This window comes from Triticum aestivum, chromosome 6B, assembly GCF_018294505.1.
Source record: "Triticum aestivum cultivar Chinese Spring chromosome 6B, IWGSC CS RefSeq v2.1, whole genome shotgun sequence".
NCBI classification, from domain to species: Eukaryota; Viridiplantae; Streptophyta; class Magnoliopsida; order Poales; family Poaceae; genus Triticum; species Triticum aestivum.
Window position 1 is genome coordinate 236,567,163 of NC_057810.1, and position 14,653 is coordinate 236,581,815.

Genomic DNA, 14,653 nt, shown 5'->3' on the forward strand with positions numbered 1-14,653 from the left:
TAGGCGAAGCCCTACGTCGGTAGAACATCATCATCGTCACCACGTCGTCGTGCTGACAAAACTCATCCCCGACACCCTGTTGGATTGGAGTCCGGGGATCGTCATCAAGCTGAACGTGTGCTGAACTCGGAGGTGTCGTACGTTCGGTACTCGGATCGGTCGGATCGTAAAGATGTACGACTACATCAACCGCGTTGTCATAACGCTTCCGCTTTCGGTCTACGAGGATACGTAGATAACACTCTCCCCTCTCGTTGCTATGTATCACCATGATCTTGCGTGTGCGTAGGAATTTTTTTGAAATTACTATGTTCCCCAACAATCTCTACTAAGACTTATGTTTTGGAACGGAGGGAGTATGATAGTAGTACAGTATGTTCCTTGTAGTGAAGATGAGCAGGGACATTTGCAGTGTAGAGGTCTATACGGTCGGTTGTGATGGACATTTTGAACTCTTCGGGCCTCTTTGATTCGTAGGATTTTGTAAACATGGGAGTAGGATTTGTAGTGGCCTGCCCACTTGAATCCTATAAGAATAGCAAGGAAATGCGGGGAGCTATGTCATCTTTGAGAGTTAAACTGATATTAATAGTACCGCACCTTCAGTTGAAGAGAGCTGGTATCCGAAGCCTTTCTAGCCGTACCAACAATACTAGCACATATCTTCCAACAAGTTCCACTTTGCTGATTTTACTCTGATGCTTAAGGTTTTCCCGTTATATCTACACTATGATCTGTGTAGCTGCTTTGTGTCGCACTAGCAGCAGTCCACTCTTGAAGCTAAACAAATGACTTGCAAAATTGGCACCAAGGCATTGAGTGCCATTCTGGATGCAATGAAACTCATACGCTCCCCAGCTATTGACTCTTGTTCAGAATATGATCCTAATGACTCTTGTTCAAAATTTCCACATATAGAGAGATAGCATGGAATTGCATTTCTTTGGGCGCTGTGATTCATCATGAGTGGGCAACCAACATTGTATGCAATGAAGCGAAACCTCAAGAATATGCTTCCTCTTCTGTTCTTTAACATGTTCCTGTTTTGTTATTTTGTATTTAGTACGTATAATATGTTCCTTGTTAGGAAGGGGAGCAGGGACATATGCAGTCAACAGCTGATAGAGCTGGCATGTACGTGATCGATAGGCTTTCAATTACTAGCGGCAATACAACACCGTATTTTCAAGCCAGTTCCACTTTCCCAATTTATATATCGTGGTTATGGTGTACCCCTTTTATGTACACTATGATCTGCCTAGTTGTTGTGTCCTCTTGTTATCATGGTTTGGCAATAAACTCTCTATACAGTATATTATGAACCTATCATCTTCCAACTATCCTTACTTCTGGAGCCTATTTTTTGTGTACTTGTGCCAGATTATATTAATGCACGCACCATATTACAGCACACATGAGCTCTCTCATCAGAATCCAGTGATAGCACACAAGTGTTTACAGGGGCGCCCCTATATTAGAATATCCTCGACATTACAAAGATAATCTCACAACTATTTATGTTTTCATGGTTCTTAGATATTATACATAATTACATTGAATATCAGAATCCGCGCATCAGAAGAATATTGTGGAACACTGCAACGACTTACAAAATTTGCACCAAGGCATTGAGTGCCATTCTGGATGCAATGAAACTCATACGCTCCCCACCTTTAGATTCTTGTTCAGAATATGATCCTAATGACTATTCTAATCTCAAGGAGTCAAAGGCAGATGGCCTGTCATGTTCACCCATCAAGGTGCCTGTTCTAATTTGGCAAGGTTTTATTGATTGCGCGTATCTTGCATATGTTGTCTTGCATTTCTTCTAATTTGTTGCATCGCCATCTGCTTAGTTTACTCATCATATATGTTGAGATGCCACGCCCATCCATTTTCAATACATATTCCATTTGTCATCATACCATGTTTTTTCACTCAAATTTTGTTCCTGTGCATCGGACATCAAAAAGGAAGAGGTGATTGCTGAACCTGAAGGAGCACCAGCAAAGTCCTTGAAATATGTGGTTGTGCCGGAGAAATCAAACAACACCCCAGTTATATTGGCTGTACAACCAGTGACACAAAACATAGGACCGACTCCAGCAGACTGTACCCATACTTCACTGGCCACACCACTAGCCCCACCACACAGGACCTGCACTCCAGCAAAAGGTATGCCGATTTTAGTTGCCATAGCACCAGCCGTACCACAGAAAAATCCCACTCCAACAGAAAGTACAACAAGTCCACCGACCGAAGACCTATCCCAACTGCAGAGACAGCCAATTCCTGCAGATTGGAACCCCATTCCAGTTATTCCCAATTTAAAATACAATGCTTTCAATGTTGTTAGGGACTACGTGCATATATTCCCATCATGGGAAGATTATAGTGAAGACAAACACCATTTTCACATCTTCCTATCCCACTTACGTGTAAGTGTTATTATTCATGGTGATTATTTTCCCGTTTTCTGCTGATTGAACACATCAATGATTTACATTAGATTGTTGTAAGTAGGCGAGGGTCAATGTGGATAGTCATGACGAGCAAAGCTTGCTTGCGCTTTTCAAGGAAGCATTGCAGCAGTATCGGTGTTACCTAAGGAAATCACACTTTGATGGCAAGTCTATAAATGAATTTCCGATGAAGTCTCCTGTGCTAAATTTAGAAGACATTGAAGAGAAAAACCTTGTTATGCACTGGTCTCGTTCCGAGGATGAGGTATTGTCTATGATATCGCATGAAAATTTGAACTTCTACTTTTCCACATGTGCCTTACGGATCTTTTTTGCAAGAAATCTGCTTGAAAAAGAATTCCGGTTTCAAAAAAATGACAGGATATCGCAAATATGCTGCCAGCTGCTTTGCTCTTGTTAGTACCTGTTGTCCTATATCATTGTACTTGTATACATACCTGGTTCATTATGTGACAATAGTATGCATGATAGCTTGCTTATCAATTGTTCGCTCCAAATTATCTGATCTGTATGAATGGTTACATTAGTGTAGAATATATCCAATGCCAATGAATTTTTTTAGCTCTGCATTATTCTTCTAAGTACCTGCTGTCCTTTTTCAGTGTACTTATATTGGCAGGTAGTTGTTCATGTACCATCACTCTGCAGCTTATTTTCCTTTGCCCTCCATTTTCTACACATCAGATCCATATTTACTCTTACCATAAGGTTGGATAATGTTGGGGAACATAGTAATTTCAAAAAAATTCCTACGCACACACAAGATCATGGTGATTGTATAGCAACAAGAGGGGAGAGTGTTCGTCCACGTACCCTCGTAGACCGTAAGCGGAAGCGTTAGCACAACGCGGTTGATGTAGTCGTACGTCTTCACGATCCGACCGATCCAAGCACCGAACGTACGGAGCCTCCGAGTTCAGCACACGTTTAGCTCGATGACGATCTCCGGCCTCCGATCCAGCAAAGCCCCGGAGATGAGTTCCGTCAGCACGACGGCGTGGTGACGATGATGATGTTCTACGGGCGCAAGGCTTCGCCTAAACTCCGCGACGATATGACCGAGGTGGAATATGGTGGAGGGGGGCACCGCACACGGCTAAGGAACGATCCGTAGATCAACTTGTGTGTCTATGGGGTGCCCCCCGCCCCCGTATATAAAGGAGCCAGGGGGGAGGAGGCGGCCGGCCAAGGAGGGCGCGCCAAGGGAGGAGTCCTACTCCCACCGGGAGTAGGACTCCCTTCTTTCCAAGTAGGAGTAGGAGAAGGGGGGAAAGAGGAGGAAGAGAGGAAGGAAAGGGGGGGCGCCGCCCCCCTTCCCTTGTCCTATTCGGACTAGGAAGGGGAGGGGCGCGCGGCCCCCTCCTGGCTCCTTCCCTCTTCTCCCTCGAGGCCCATGTAGGCCCAATAACCCCCCGGGGGGTTCCGATAACCTCCCGGTACTCCGGTAAAATGCCAATTTCACCCGGAACGATTCCGATGTCCAAATATAGGCTTCCAATATATCGATCTTTATGTCTCGACCATTTCGAGACTCCTCATCATGTCCGTGATCACATCCGGGACTCCGAACAAACTTCGGTACATCAAAACTTATAAACTCATAATAAAACTGTCATCGTAACGTTAAGCGTGCGGACCCTACGGGTTCGAGAACTATGTAGACATGACCTAGAACCATTCTCGGTCAATAACCAATAGCGGGACCTAGATGCCCATATTGGTTCCTACATATTCTACGAAGATCTTTATCGGTCAAACCGCATAACAACATACATTGTTCCCTTTGTCATCGGTATGTTACTTGCCCGAGATTTGATCGTCGGTATCCAATACCTAGTTCAATCTCGTTACCGGCAAGTTTCTTTACTCGTTACATAATACATCATTCCGTAACTAACTCATTAGCTACATTGCTTGCAAGGCTTATAGTGATGTGCATTACCGAGAGGGCCCAGAGATACCTCTCCAACAATCAGAGTGAAAAAACCTAATCTCGAAATACGCCAACTCAACATGTACCTTCGGAGACACCTGTAGTACTCCTTTATTATCACCCAGTTACGTTGTGATGTTTGGTAGTACCCAAAGTGTTCCGCCGGTAAACGGGAGTTGCATAATTCTCATAGTTACAGGAACATGTATAAGTCATGAAGAAAGCAATAACAGAATACTAAACGATCAAGTGCTAGGCTAACGGAATGGGTCATGTCAATCACATCATTCTTCTAATGATGTGATCCCACTAATCAAATGACAACACATGTCTATGGTTAGGAAACATAACCATCTTTGATTAATGAGCTAGTCAAGTAGAGGCATACTAGTGACTATAGTTTTGTCTATGTATTCACACATGTATCATGTTTCCGGTTAATACAATTCTAGCATGAATAATAAACATTTATCATGATATGAGGAAATAAATAATAACTTTATTATTGCCTCTAGGGCATATTTCCTTCAGTCTCCCACTTGCACTAGAGTCAATAATCTAGATTACATAGTAATGATTCTAACACCCATGGAGTCTTGGTGCTGATCATGTTTTGCTAGTGAGGGAGGCTTAGTCAACGGGTCTGCAACATTCAGATCTGTATGTATCTTGCAAATCTCTATGTCTCCCACTTGGACTTGGTCCCGAATGGAATTGAAGCGTCTCTTGATGTGCTTGGTCCTCTTGTGAAATCTGGATTCCTTTGCCAAGGCAATTGCTCCAGTATTGTCACAGAAGATTTTCATTGGTTCCGATGCACTAGGTATGACGCCTAGATCGGAAATGAACTCCTTCATCCAGACTCCTTCATTTGCTGCTTCAGAAGCAGCTATGTACTCCGCTTCACATGTATTATTATTATATGCCCTAGAGGCAATAATAAAAGCATTATTATTATATTTCCTTGTTCATGATAATTGTCTTTATTCATGCTATAATTGTGTTATCCGGAAATCATAATACATGTGTGAATAACAGACACCAACATGTCCCTAGTGAGCCTCTAGTTGACTAGCTCGTTGATCAACAGATAGTCATGGTTTCCTGACTATGGACACTGGATGTCATTGATAACGAGATCACATCATTGGGAGAATGATGTGATGGACAAGACCCAATCCTAAACATAGCACAAGATCGTATAGTTCGTTTGCTAGAGTTTTCCAATGTCAAAGTATCTTTTCCTTAGACCATGAGATCGTGTAACTCCCGGATACCGTAGGAGTGCTTTGGGTATGCCAAACGTCACAACGTAACTGGGTGACTATAAAGGTAGACTACGGGTATCTCCGAAAGTGTCTGTTGGGTGACATGGATCAAGACTGGGATTTGTCACTCCGTATGACGGAGAGGTATCACTGGGCCCACTCGGTAATGCATCATCATAATGAGCTCAGAGTGACCAAGTGTCTGGTCACGGGATCATGCATTACGGTACGAGTAAAGTGACTTGCCGGTAACGAGATTGAACGAGGTATTGGGATACCGACGATCGAATCTCGGGCAAGTAACATATCGATAGACAAAGGGAATAGCGTACGGGATTGATTAAATCCTCGACATCGTGGTTCATCCGATGAGATCATCGTGGAGCATGTGGGAGCCAACATGGGTATCCAGATCCCGCTGTTGGTTATTGACCGGAGAGTCGTCTCGGTCATGTCTGCTTGTCTCCCGAACCCGTAGGGTCTACACACTTAAGGTTCGGTGACGCTAGGGTTATGAAGATATGTATATGCAGAAACCCGAATGTTGTTCGGAGTCCCGGATGAGATCCCGGACGTCACGAGGAGTTCCGGAATGGTCCGGAGGTAAAGAATTATATATAGGAAGTGCTATTTCGGGCATCGGGACAAGTTTCGGGGTTATCGGTATTGTACCGGGACCACCGGAAGGGTCCCGGGGGTCCACCGGGTGGGGCCACCTGTCCCGGGGGGCCACATGGGCTGTAGGGGGTGCGCCTTGGCCTAGATGGGCCAAGGGCACCAGCCCCTATAGGCCCATGCGCCTAGGGTTTCCACCATGGAAGAGTCCATGTGGTGGAAGGCACCCCTAGGTGCCTTGGGGGGGAGGGAAACCTCCCCTTGGCCGCCGCCCCCCTAGTAGATCTCATCTACTAGGGCCGGCGCCCCCCCTGGCACCCCTATATATAGTGGGGGGAGAGGAGGGATTTCACACCAGCCCCTGGCGCCTCCATCTCCCCCCGTTACGTCTCTCCCTCGTAGTCTCGGCGAAGCCCTGCTGCTGTGACGCCCTGCATCCACCACCACGCCGTCGTGCTGCTGGATCTTCATCAACCTCTCCTTCCCCCTTGCTGGATCAAGAAGGAGGAGACGTCTCCCGTCCCGTACGTGTGTTGAACGCGGAGGTGCCGTCCGTTCGGCGCTGGTCATCGGTGATTTGGATCACGTCGAGTACGACTACATCATCACCGTTCTTTTGAACGCTTCCGTGCGCGATCTACAAAGGTATGTAGATGCATCTAATCACTCGTTGCTAGATGAACTCCTAGATGATCTTGGTGAAACGAGTAGGAAATTTTTTGTTTTCTGCAACGTTCCCCAACAGTGGCATCATGAGCTAGGTCTATGCGTAGTTCTTCTTGCGCGAGTAGAACACAATTTGTTGTGGGCGTAGATTTGTCAACTTTCTTGCCGTTACTAGTCCTTTCTTGCTTCAGCGGTATTGTGGGATGAAGCGGCCCGGACCAACCTTACACGTACGCTTACGTGAGACCGGTTCCACCGACTAACATGCACTAGTTGCATAAGGTGGCTGGCGGGTGTCTGTCTCTCTCACTTTAGTTGGAGCGGAATCGATGAACAGGGTCCTTATGAAGGGTAAATAGAAGTTGACAAATCACGTTGTGGCTTTAACGTAGGTAAGAAAACGTTCTTGCTAGAACCCTAATTCAGCCACGTAAAACTTGCAACAACAATTAGAGGACGTCTAACTTGTTTTTGCAGCAAGTGGTTTGTGATATGATATGGCCAAAGTTGTGATGAATGATGAATGATCTATATGTGATGTATGAGATGTTCATGCTATTGTAATAGGATTCACGACTTGCATGTCGATGAGTATGACAACCGGCAGGAGCCATAGGAGTTGTCTTTATTCTTTTTATGACCTGCGTGTCATCGAGAAACGCCATGTAAATTACTTTACTTTATTGCTAAACGCGTTAGCCATAGTAGTAGAAGTAATAGTTGGCGAGCAACTTCATGGAGACACGATGATGGAGATCATGATGATGGAGATCATGGTGTCAAGCCGGTGACAAGATGATCATGGAGCCCCAAGATGGAGATCAAAGGAGCTATGTGATATTGGCCATATCATGTCACGTTTATTATTTGATTGCATGTGATGTTTATCATGTTTTGCATCTTGTTTACTTAGAACGACGGTAGTAAATAAGATGATCCCTCACAATAAATTCAAGAAGTGTTCCCCCTAACTGTGCACCGTTGCGACAGTTCGCTGTTTCAAAACACCACGTGATGATCGGGTGTTTTATTCAGACGTTCACATACAACGGGTGTAAGACAGATTTACACATGCAAACACTTAGGTTAACTTGACGAGCCTAGCATGTACAGACATGGCCTCGGAACACAGAAGACCGAAAGGTCGAGCATGAGTCGTATAGAAGATACGATCAACATGAAGATGTTCACCGACGTTGACTAGTCCGTCTCACGTGATGATCGGACACGGTCTAGTTAAACTCGGATCATGTAATACTTAGATGACTGGAGGGATGTCTAATCTAAGTGGGAGTTCATTAATAATTTGATTAGTTGAACTTAATTATCATGAACTTAGTCTAAATATTTTACAATATGTCTTGTAGATTAAATGGCCAACGTAGTCCTCAACTTCAACGCGTTCCTAGAGAAAACCAAGCTGAAAGACGATGGCAGCAACTATACGGACTGGGTCCGGAACCTGAGGATCATCCTCATAGCTGCCAAGAAAGATTATGTCCTACAAGCACCGCTTGGTGACGCACCCGTTCTCCCTGCAGAACAAGATGTTATGAACGCTTGGCAGGCACGTTCCGATGACTACTCCCTCGTTCAGTGCGGCATGCTTTACAGCCTAGAGCCGGGGCTCCAAAAGCGTTTTGAGAGACATGGAGCATATGAGATGTTCGAAGAGCTGAAAATGGTTTTCCAAGCTCATGCCCGGGTCGAGAGATATGAAGTCTCCGACAAATTCTTCAGCTGTAAGATGGAGGAAAACAGTTCTGTCAGTGAGCACATACTCACTATGTCTGGGTTGCATAACCGCTTGACTCAGCTGGGAGTTAATCTCCCGGATGATGCGGTCATTGACAGAATCCTCCAGTCGCTTCCACCAAGCTACAAGAGCTTTGTGATGAACTTCAATATGCAGGGGATGGAAAAGACCATTCCTGAAGTATTTGCTATGCTGAAATCAGCAGAGGTAGAAGTCAGGAAGGAACATCAAGTGTTGATGGTCAATAAAACCACTAAGTTCAAGAAAGGCAAGGGTAAAAAGAACTTCAAGAAGGACGGCAAGGAGGTTGCCGCGCCCGGCAAGCAAGCTGCCGGGAAGAAGCCAAAGAATGGACCCAAGCCCGAGACTGAGTGCTTTTATTGCAAGGGAAGCGGTCACTGGAAGCGGAACTGCCCTAAGTACTTAGCGGATAAGAAGGCCGGCAAAACAAAAGGTATATGTGATATACATGTAATTGATGTGTACCTTACTAGTGCCCGTAGTAGCTCCTGGGTATTTGATACCGGTGCAGTTGCTCACATTTGTAACTCAAAGCAGGGGCTGCGGAATAAGCGGAAACTGGCAAAGGACGAGGTGACGATGCGCGTCGGGAATGGTTCCAAGGTCAATGTGATCGCCGTCGGCACGCTACCTCTGCATCTCCCTTCGGGATTAGTTTTAAACCTTAATAATTGTTATTTAGTGCCAGCTTTGAGCATGAACATTGTATCGGGATCTCGTTTAATTCGAGATGGCTACTCTTTTAAATCTGAGAATAATGGTTGTTCCATTTTTATGAGAGATATGTTTTATGGTCATGCTCCTATGGTGAATGGTTTATTCTTTATGAATCTCGAACGTGATGCTACACATGTTCATAATGTGAGTACCAAAAGAAGTAAGGTTGATAATGATAGTCCCACATACTTGTGGCACTGCCGCCTTGGTCACATAGGTGTCAAACGCATGAAGAAGCTCCATGCTGATGGACTTTTAGAGTCTCTTGATTATGAATCATTTGACACATGCGAACCATGCCTTATGGGTAAAATGACCAAGACTCCGTTCTCAGGAACAATGGAGCGAGCAACCGACTTATTGGAAATCATACATACTGATGTGTGCGGTCCAATGAGTGTTGAGGCTCGCGGTGGCTATCGTTATGTTCTCACCCTCACTGATGATTTAAGTAGGTATGGGTATATCTACTTAATGAAACACAAGTCTGAAACCTTTGAAAAGTTCAAGGAATTTCAGAGTGAGGTTGAAAATCAACGTGACAGGAAAATCAAGTTTCTACGATCAGATCGTGGAGGAGAATACTTGAGTCACGAGTTTGGCACACACTTAAGAAAATGTGGAATAGTTTCACAACTCACGCCGCCTGGAACACCTCAGCGTAATGGTGTGTCCGAACGTCGTAATCGCACTCTATTAGATATGGTGCGATCTATGATGTCTCTTACCGATTTACCGCTATCCTTTTGGGGCTATGCTTTAGAGACTGCCGCATTCACTTTAAATAGGGCTCCGTCGAAATCCGTTGAGACGACACCGTATGAATTATGGTTTGGGAAGAAACCTAAGCTGTCGTTTCTAAAAGTTTGGGGATGCGATGCTTATGTCAAGAAACTTCAACCTGAAAAGCTCGAACCCAAGTCGGAAAAATGCGTCTTCATAGGATACCCAAAAGAAACTATTGGGTACACCTTCTACCTCAGATCCGAAGGCAAGATCTTTGTTGCCAAGAATGGGTCCTTTCTGGAGAAAGAGTTTCTCTCGAAAGAAGTAAGTGGGAGGAAAGTAGAGCTTGATGAAGTATTACCTCTTGAACCGGAAAATGGCGCAACTCAAGAAAATGTTCCTGAGGTGCCTGCACCGACTAGAGAGGAAGTTAATGACAATGATCAAGATACTTCTGATCAAGCCCCTACTGAAATTCGAAGGTCCACAAGGACACGTTCCGCACCAGAGTGGTACGGCAACCCTGTCTTGGAAATCATGCTGTTAGACAACGGTGAACCTTCGAACTATGAAGAAGCGATGGCGGGCCCGGATTCCGACAAATGGCTAGAAGCCATGAAATCCGAGATAGGATCCATGTATGAAAACAAAGTATGGACTTTGACTGACTTGCCCGTTGAGCGGCGAGCCATAGAAAATAAATGGATCTTTAAGAGGAAGACAGACGCGGATGGTAATGTGACCATCTATAAAGCTCGGCTTGTCGCTAAGGGTTATCGACAAGTTCAAGGGGTTGACTACGATGAGACTTTCTCACCGGTAGCGAAGCTGAAGTCCGTCCGAATCATGTTAGCAATTGCCGCATTCTATGATTACGAAATATGGCAAATGGACGTCAAAACGGCATTCCTTAATGGTTTCCTTAAGGAAGAATTGTATATGATGCAGCCGGAAGGTTTTGTCGATCCTAAGAATGCTGACAAAGTGTGCAAGCTCCAACGCTCGATTTATGGGCTGGTGCAAGCATCTCGGAGTTGGAACATTCGCTTTGATGAGATGATCAAAGCGTTTGGGTTTACACAGACTTATGGAGAAGCCTGCGTTTACAAGAAAGTGAGTGGGAGCTCTGTAGCATTTCTCATATTATATGTAGATGACATACTTTTGATGGGAAATGATATAGAACTCTTGGACAGCATCAAGGCCTACTTGAATAAAAGTTTTTCAATGAAGGACCTTGGAGAAGCTGCTTATATATTAGGCATCAAAATCTATAGAGATAGATCGAGACGCCTCATAGGTCTTTCACAAAGCACATACCTTGATAAGATATTGAAGAAGTTCAATATGGATCAATCCAAGAAGGGGTTCTTGCCTGTGTTACAAGGTATGAAATTGAGCTCAGCTCAATGTCCGACCACGGCAGAAGATATAGAAGAGATGAGCGTCATCCCCTATGCCTCAGCCATAGGTTCTATTATGTATGCCATGCTGTGTACCAGACCTGATGTTAACCTTGCCGTCAGTTTGGTAGGAAGGTACCAAAGTAATCCCGGCAAGGAACACTGGACAGCGGTCAAGAATATCCTGAAGTACCTGAAAAGGACTAAGGAAATGTTTCTCGTTTATGGAGGTGACGAAGAGCTCGTCGTAAAGGGTTACGTCGACGCTAGCTTCGACACAGATCTGGATGACTCTAAGTCACAAACCGGATACGTGTATATTTTGAATGGTGGGGCAGTAAGCTGGTGCAGTTGCAAGCAAAGCGTCGTGGCGGGATCTACATGTGAAGCGGAGTACATGGCAGCCTCGGAGGCAGCACATGAAGCAATATGGGTGAAGGAGTTCATCACCGACCTAGGAGTCATACCCAATGCGTCGGGGCCGATCAAGCTCTTCTGTGACAACACTGGAGCTATTGCACTTGCCAAGGAGCCCAGGTTTCACAAGAAGACAAGGCACATCAAGCGTCGCTTCAACTCCATTCGTGAAAATGTTCAAGATGGAGACATAGAGATTTGTAAAGTACATACGGACCTGAATATAGCAGATCCGTTGACTAAACCTCTCCCTAGAGCAAAACATGATCAACACCAGAATTCCATGGGTGTTCGATTCATCACAATGTAACTAGATTATTGACTCTAGTGCAAGTGGGAGACTGTTGGAAATATGCCCTAGAGGCAATAATAAAAGCATTATTATTATATTTCCTTGTTCATGATAATTGTCTTTATTCATGCTATAATTGTGTTATCCGGAAATCGTAATACATGTGTGAATAACAGACACCAACATGTCCCTAGTGAGCCTCTAGTTGACTAGCTCGTTGATCAACAGATAGTCATGGTTTCCTGACTATGGACACTGGATGTCATTGATAACGAGATCACATCATTGGGAGAATGATGTGATGGACAAGACCCAATCCTAAACATAGCACAAGATCGTATAGTTCGTTTGCTAGAGTTTTCCAATGTCAAAGTATCTTTTCCTTAGACCATGAGATCGTGTAACTCCCGGATACCGTAGGAGTGCTTTGGGTATGCCAAACGTCACAACGTAACTGGGTGACTATAAAGGTAGACTACGGGTATCTCCGAAAGTGTCTGTTGGGTGACATGGATCAAGACTGGGATTTGTCACTCCGTATGACGGAGAGGTATCACTGGGCCCACTCGGTAATGCATCATCATAATGAGCTCAGAGTGACCAAGTGTCTGGTCACGGGATCATGCATTACGGTACGAGTAAAGTGACTTGCCGGTAACGAGATTGAACGAGGTATTGGGATACCGACGATCGAATCTCGGGCAAGTAACATATCGATAGACAAAGGGAATAGCGTACGGGATTGATTAAATCCTCGACATCGTGGTTCATCCGATGAGATCATCGTGGAGCATGTGGGAGCCAACATGGGTATCCAGATCCCGCTGTTGGTTATTGACCGGAGAGTCGTCTCGGTCATGTCTGCTTGTCTCCCGAACCCGTAGGGTCTACACACTTAAGGTTCGGTGACGCTAGGGTTATGAAGATATGTATATGCAGAAACCCGAATGTTGTTCGGAGTCCCGGATGAGATCCCGGACGTCACGAGGAGTTCCGGAATGGTCCGGAGGTAAAGAATTATATATAGGAAGTGCTATTTCGGGCATCGGGACAAGTTTCGGGGTTATCGGTATTGTACCGGGACCACCGGAAGGGTCCCGGGGGTCCACCGGGTGGGGCCACCTGTCCCGGGGGGCCACATGGGCTGTAGGGGGTGCGCCTTGGCCTAGATGGGCCAAGGGCACCAGCCCCTATAGGCCCATGCGCCTAGGGTTTCCACCATGGAAGAGTCCATGTGGTGGAAGGCACCCCTAGGTGCCTTGGGGGGGAGGGAAACCTCCCCTTGGCCGCCGCCCCCCCTAGTAGATCTCATCTACTAGGGCCGGCGCCCCCCCTGGCACCCCTATATATAGTGGGGGGAGAGGAGGGATTTCACACCAGCCCCTGGCGCCTCCATCTCCCCCCGTTACGTCTCTCCCTCGTAGTCTCGGCGAAGCCCTGCTGCTGTGACGCCCTGCATCCACCACCACGCCGTCGTGCTGCTGGATCTTCATCAACCTCTCCTTCCCCCTTGCTAGATCAAGAAGGAGGAGACGTCTCCCATCCCGTACGTGTGTTGAACGCGGAGGTGCCGTCCGTTCGGCGCTGGTCATCGGTGATTTGAATCACGTCGAGTACGACTACATCATCACCGTTCTTTTGAACGCTTCCGTGCGCGATCTACAAAGGTATGTAGATGCATCTAATCACTCGTTGCTAGATGAACTCCTAGATGATCTTGGTGAAACGAGTAGGAAATTTTTTGTTTTCTGCAACGTTCTCCAACAGATCCCGCCACGACGCTTTGTTTAGAACTGCACCAACTTACAGCTCCACCGTTTAATATAAACACGTATCCGGTTTGCGATTTAGAATCGTCCGGATCAGTGTCAAAGCTTGCATCGACGTAACCATTTACGACTAGCTCTTTGTCACCTCCATATATGAGAAACATATCCTTAGTCCTTTTCAGGTATTTCAGGATGTTCTTGACCGCTGTCCAGTGATCCACTCCTGGATTACTTTGGTACCTTCCTGCCAAGCTTATTGCTAAGCATACCTCAGGTCTGGTACACAGCATTGCATACATGATAGAGCCTATGGCTGAAGCATAGGGAACATCTTTCATTTTCTCTCTATGTTCTGCTGTGGTCGGGCATTGAGTTTGACTCAACTTCACACCTTGTAGCACAGGCAAGAAACCTTTCTTTGCCTGATCCATTTTGAACTTTTTCAAAATTTTGTCAAGGTATGTGCTTTGTGAAAGTCCTATTAAGCGTCTTGATCTATCTCTATAGATCTTGATGCCCAATATGTAAGCAGCTTCACCGAGGTCTTTCATTGAAAAACTTTTATTCAAGTATCCCTTTATGCTATC